General features: G+C 43.4%; 1 non-coding gene across 1 annotated transcript; it reads left to right on the forward strand.

Moving 5' to 3' along the window:
- Nucleotides 1-6,543: 6,543 nt before the first annotated feature.
- On the forward strand, nucleotides 6,544-6,617 carry Trnan-guu. Its single transcript has one exon. It is a non-coding gene; the product is annotated as a tRNA-Asn (tRNA).
- The last annotated feature ends 259 nt before the right edge of the window (nucleotides 6,618-6,876 follow it).

Raw genomic sequence — 6,876 nt, forward strand, 5'->3', positions numbered from 1 at the left:
GGCCTTAAGGATGTCAAAATCACCTTCAAGAACATGGTGGCTTAAATGACAACCTTTAGAGTTTAAAAAGCTTTTTGGCAAGTAACCAATTTGGATTTTTTCTTCTGTTAAATACTTGCCAATTAAAATTATAAGTATGGTGTATGGGTGAGCACATTCGTGGTAGGGGAGGGGGTTCCAGGACAAGTTCTCTCCTTCCACCTTTACATGGGTTTCAGCAATTGAATTCAGGCCCTTGGGCTTGTGAGGCAAGCACACTTTCCTTCCAGATCCTCTCGCCTGCTCTGACTTAGCTCCTCAGTAAAGTTTTGTTCTTGTTTTCTGAGGCAGGGTCTGGCCTGGAACTATCTGAGTAGACTGGCTGTGAACTTAAGATCCTCTCGAGTTCCGGGATTCTGAGTCTGAGCCACCGTGCCAGGCATGCTGGCTCCCTGATTGTGTCTCGCAGTCTTTTTTATGGTGTGTTTCACAGCAGGAACTTATGGACGGTCTTGGTTTTCCATGAAAAATACCTAAGGTGACATTTCTGTGGGAGCAGAGCAGAGGAAGGGAAGTCGTGAGTCCACAATCACACCATAGTAATGAGCTTTAAGGAAGTAAACATTGCTACAGGGGTCTGCAGGAAGGAACTGATGCCCAAGACGCAAAGCCGAAGACTTTCCACAGTGGACGAGGCCACTGCTCGGCAACATAACTCTTGAACTCTAACCTTAGAAGAAGCTAAAGGAGGACATTTAAAACCCGAGACTGCAGAAGCCAGGCGGGGGGGCGGGGGGGCAGTGGGAGCCTTGGGCAAATTATTGGAAGCTTAAATTGAGGTGTTTTGTTTTGTTTTGTTTTGTTTAGGTAAGGTTTTGCTATGAAGCCCAGACTGGCCTCCATCCTTCTGCCTCAGCCTCCTGAATGCTGGGATTACAGCATTCTCAGCCTCTGTAGATTAAGAATTTAGATTCTAAACCATGGTTTGGGGACATGATTTGTGATAGAGAGTTTACCTAGCATAGTGAGGCCCAACACTCATAAAAGAAAATAAAAGGGAGCCCTAACAATGAAGCATACTTATGAAAGAAAGAAATGGTACTTAGTATTTTTTACAGGGCCTGCGTATTTTACATGTGACCTGCACTGGTACATCATATCATGTATGTTGGCACAACCTCTCAATACAGTGGTACATTGTATCACATATGTTGCTACAGTATGCCAGTTTTAGTATACATCTACTAGAGTTTAGGTTCTAGTAGGGAAATACATGAAATTTATTGGCCTAATACAAAGTATTAGGAACAATTGTGGAAAGGAGGGGATGTAGTCGAAGCTGAGACAGTTTGGTGGGGAAGTGACCCTGCTAATCAAGGTGAGAAACAAAAGGAATTTGAGATAATGCAAGGGGTTCAACCTGCTCTCTTAGGATAGTGTTCTGAAATGGTCCCAGGGAAAATTAACTTGTGTGTGTGTGTGTGTGTGTGTGTGTGTGTGTGTGTGTGTGTGTGTGTGTTGGGGCTCTCTCAAGGGCTAAACACATACTGTACCTTGTGTTATACCCCCAGCCCTAGAATGTAACTTTGGCCAAACCCCAGAAACTATAAGCACACAGAAAAATGTTTTATTCCTGTTACTTCATTTCGAAAGACATTTTTGGTGGGATAGTCTGTAAATACAAAGGGTGCTCGGTAGCCACTCTATTCTGCTATCTTGCAATGCTACAAAATCTAATGCTCAGATTTTACATTCGGCTTGCTTAAAAGGTCGAGCACCCCTTGCTCTAACTACTAAAATTCTGTTCTCTGTCCTCTAACACTTTTAAAGACTTGGACAGCTAGGCACAACGGCCTTCATGATTTACTGACTTCAACTCAAGGCTTCCTGTCCATTTTGTGAGAAAATGGCTTCAAAAGCAGGGAAGCAATCCCCAGGGCATTAGTTGGAATTTTTTTGTACCCGAAGTTTTTCTGAAACTGTGGGTTTAGGGGACACTAGCCTCTCTCTTCATCACATTTTCTGTGTCTACCTGGAGGCCACCAGAGTTGCATGAAATACCCATAGCTTTTCTTAACAACCAGAGGCTTAGAATTGGGGGTTTTGTTTTTTGTCTATTCTTTTTCTTCCTTCCTTCCCTCCCTCCCTTCTTTCTTTTTAAATTTCTTGAGACAGGGTTTCAGAGACAGGGTTTCTCTGTGTAATCATGGTTGTCCTGGACCTCACTTTGTAGACAAGGCTGACCTCGAACTCACAGAGGTCTCTGACTCCCAAGGGCTGGCATTAAAGGCGTCCCCTCTCCCCCCACTGCCTTAATTAGAGGATACCCTCTAATTAAACCAATTTCTCTTTATTTTTAAGCAGAAATATTGATCTTTAAATTTTTAAGATTTATTTATTTATTGTATACACAGTGTTCAGCCTCCTTGTACGCCTGCAGGCTAGAAGAGGGCACCAGATCTCATTACAGGTGGTTGTGAGCCACCATGTGGTTGCTAGAAATTGAACTCAGGACCTCCAGAAGATCAGACAGTGCTCTTAACCTCTGAGCCATCTCTCCAGCCCTGATCTTTAAATTTTTAGTGACATATTTGTTTAACATTTTAGAAAAAAACATTCATGCAATATTTTCCAAAAGATCTCTGAAGCAAGCGAAACAAGATTTCTTCCCTGGCACTGGAGTAAGCAGAAGGCCTGTTCCCAGCCATCCAGCTTTTCCTCCCATCCGGCCCACTGTGCTGAATCCACTCATGTCTGTGTGACAACCACCCTGGTCCTTACTAAAGTCTCTTTCTTTGACATCGGCTTACTTTATTTCTTTGAAGCAAATAAAAAAGTTTATTGTAATTTTTTAAAGGATATCTATTTTTATTTTTGTGTTTTGAGTCAAGGTCTCTTAAAGCCTAGGCTGACTTGAAGCTCATTATATAAAGCTGAGGATGACTCTGAGTCCCTGACATTCGTGTTCCACCTCCCAAAGGTTGGAATTATAGTTAACTACTAGCACAATAGGTTGAATGTTAATTTTTAATAGACTAGCTTTAAAAAGCTGAGCATGAGACTTGGACGATTCTCTTGTTTGTGGCCATCCTGCTGCCCCCTCGCAGCATGTTAAATTACCTTCCCTGCAAGCCCTGTTCCGTGGTCGAAGAAGAAGAGGAAAAGGGTCAGAAGGAAAAGAAAAGAGAAAAAATAAAAAAGGCTAGCTTGATCACACTGCATGCAGATGGCACGTTCCCTGCAGGGATGGGTGCTCAGAGGACTGTTGTCTGAAGCTGTCTTTTCTGTTGTTGTTGGCTACAGAGGCTGTGACTCCCTTGCTGAATGACATAGGAAAAAGACTGAGTTGAGGGGGAACTTGTCAGGTTTACTGAGTTGACCACAAGGTCTCCCAGGAGAGATTCCCCCACCCTCATCTGACATAGCAAAGCAAGTTAGAGGTCCCCAACCCCATTTCAGTCTAACAGGAAACAGTTACAGTGAAGGACCACGGTGGGGGGGGGGGGGATGCTAAAGTGCAGGAGTTAACGGTGATAAAAGTTCAGTTTATCATTTGATTAAAAAAATCCTGTAAAATGATTTGGGATTTTTTCCACAAATGAGAGGGAGGGAGGGAGGGAGGGAGGGAGGGAGGGAGGGAGGGAGGGAGGGAGGGAGGGAGAGAGGGAGGGAGGGAGGGAGAGAGAGAACCATATTTTAGTGTTATCTGAATGTTCCAGGCAGAGTATTAATGCACTATTTTTGCCTTTTTTTTGTCTGCTCTCATGTATCATCTGTTTGTTAACCATACCGTCGAGACAACTCTCTGAATAAATTCACATAAAGGTCCAAGTGACAGGACTTTTACAATAATTTTCTTAAAGAAAGAAATGATACCCAAAGACCTTTCTGAAATATCTTGTGTATTTTATGAATAACTGTACCTATTGGTCACCTCCAAACCCACTTTCTCGGGTGCCACTAGCTGCCTGCTGAAGTGACTAGCTGCCTGCTGAAGTGACTAGCTGCCCCGAGTTCTAGTTTTCATAGGAGGAAGGTTGTGATGCGTGGAAGGCATGGCTTGAGTCCAGAGCTCAGCTTAACGCATCACTATAGATCAAGCACGAAATGTTACTTACACAGGTCTCTGTTCTGGTCAGCAACTTCCTTTAACTAGCTTTGTGGAGCACAACCAACCCGATCCGTGGGTGATTTCTCAAAATGCTGTTTAAAACACAGCTCCAACTGGGTTGCTCCTTTAAACAGCTCAGTTGTCCTTCCCAGATTAAAACTGTGAAGTGCTAAAGCGCAGCACACTGAGCTGGAGGAGGTCCTGAAAGCTACCTGTTCCTCAGAAGCGGGAGTCTTCTGAAAACCCTGTCTCCATGCTAACTGGGGCTGCAGAAATCCATGTGCTCCGGCTTACCTTGCCTGGTTAGAGACGTGGGGCCATTCGCACAGATGGTCTTTCTCTCTTCCTCTCTCCCAGGAGAAAATTAAATATATGGGTCATTAATCTGCACTGGTCGGCCTCCGCTGATAGGCGTGTTCCTGGGAAAGGTAAATTTGCAGCTGAGTGGTGGACAAAATACATAAAGGGTAGGTTACCAGGCCTGTTCAGGTTTAGTAATTTGAAAGCCCTGGGTGCTAATGAAGCAATGGGAATTGTTTTTCTTCGGTTATCCTAAAATTCAAGGGGACAATGTTTCTAAAATTATCAGTAGATTTAACTGGACCCTCAAAGTCGTGCACATATAAGGCCTAAAATGAGGTGATCACCAACACTGAGCGGCAACATCGACTGCTCTCTTACCTTGGCTAAGTGGGCAAACCTTGGCTAAGTGGGCAAACCTTGGCTAAGTGGGCAAATCTTGGCTAAATGGGCACTTTGCATAAAATGGGTGTCAACAGGTATCCTTGAAGTCAGATGTTCTGATTTCCATTCAGTATTTTAAAAAATACTTATATGCTCTTTTGAAATATTTTCAAATGTAGGAATGCAAAAAGGCAAGGCTGATTAGCTACTGGAACTAACCATTGTCTTACTGAAAATGTCAGTTGTAGAAGCAGGCTTGAAAGACAACATTTAAGACCACAGGGGCACTCAACACAGACAAATTTTGGGTGTGCAATGAGTTAATCTTTTTTTTTTCTGACTTGGTTTTCCTCCTGGATAGCTCATGTCTCTTTTTAGAAGTGAGAATGTTAGTGGGGATGTTTGAGCTAGAGAGAGAAATGGGGGCTAATGATGTAGGCTTGGGCAGGACTGCTGCTAACATTTTCAGCAGGAGAGTAAACATTTAAGGAAGCGCTGTGAAGTACAGGTTGCAAGCTGCTTTAACTAAGCAGTCCGGAGAACAACAGCAGAGGAGAGACGCTCTGAGGGAAAGGGGGCAGCGCTTTCTGACTCCAGTACAGGTTTGAAGTCGACACCATGTGATTATATATGCCATCAGCATGTTCCAGAAGGTGCCTCACTTGTTTCAAAGTCAGAATTTTCAAGTTCACATCTAAAACTGTGTTGAAAGCTGAGAAGTCCGGCTTGGCGTAAATTCCCAGTGGTTTAACAGCCCAACCTTTCAAGGAACTTCCCTGCTAATTGGTTCTAAAGCCAATTTAAGTTGTCATCACACAGCTGGGGGACTCGGCTGGTTGGACTTAATAAAAGCATGTTGATCAGAACTTCTGTAATGGATCATTTTTCGAATGATTACGGCCAGAGCAATTTTAGTGACATAAAAACGGAAATATCGAGTTCACAAGTGGAAACTATTGCTTCTTGGAAGCGTGGACACTGGGTGCAAAAATAAGATTTTGAACAGTTTAAAAGGCATCAAGCAAACTTTTACAGGAGGGAAAGATTTTCCTGAGGAATATTGATAGGGACCGAGTATGTTTGCAAGAAATGATTCTGCGCTGTAATATGCCCAACTAATCATAAGTCCGATTTTTTTCTTCTGTAATTTCTTTTTCAAAAAGCCTTTGAGGGTGCGTGTTCAATAGCGTGACTTAAACGCAGGTGAAGAGGTCTCTGCAGAGAAAATCAGGACCAATTCAGCAACTGCTCGCAAGCCTCGGGGACACGTTGTAACGAAATGTTACTGTGACAATTGCGCTGAGTAAAGTCGAAACGCAAATAGGGAATGCATATATATTTTAATAAGAACTGGATCTAAAAACAAAGACACGCATACAATCAGACGGCCTCGAAGAGGCTCGGTAAGTAACGTAAGATCGGCGGGCAAACAACGTCACGAACAGAAACAAAAGGAAAAGTCAGCTCACAGACGGAACATTTAAAGTCTTTACGAAAGGTAATCAATCAGAAACTGTCACCTTCTTGCAACAGGACCTTCCAAACCGCGCTTGGAGAAAAAGCAAGAGCGTTTTAATTCACGTCTGGAAGTGCAATTCTGCTCCATCCTGAAGCATAACTTTTCAATATACTTCAGAAGTAGAAGGGAGACTCGAAAGGATTAAAAACGTTAAATAAAATTTCCGCTCCTAATAAGAATCAGCCGGGAGAAAAAGAAGTCGCTTTTATTCTTCATAAAGGCCTTGGCTGGAGCAGCTACCAGCACCGGAGTCTCTGTGGCGCAATCGGTTAGCGCGTTCGGCTGTTAACCGAAAGGTTGGTGGTTCGAGCCCACCCAGGGACGCCCTAGTTTTTGCGATGTCCAAGTCTAATTTGAGCAACAAAGTGGAACCCAAACCCAACGCTCCCCCACCCCCCTGCGTTCCTGGACTCTAAGCTTCACTTTCCTGTCCTCCTAAATTCAAAGATCAGCTCTGGCCCTATGAAACCCAGCTTTGGGGCATTTGTTTCACTTTTTCTAACGCAGAAAATAGTGTAAACCTGATTTAGACATTTGTAGAAAATGAAGTAAACCTGAAAAAGGAAAAAACAAAACAAAGGAG

Source organism: Arvicola amphibius, chromosome 6 (genome assembly GCF_903992535.2).
Source record: "Arvicola amphibius chromosome 6, mArvAmp1.2, whole genome shotgun sequence".
Lineage (NCBI taxonomy): Eukaryota > Metazoa > Chordata > Mammalia > Rodentia > Cricetidae > Arvicola > Arvicola amphibius.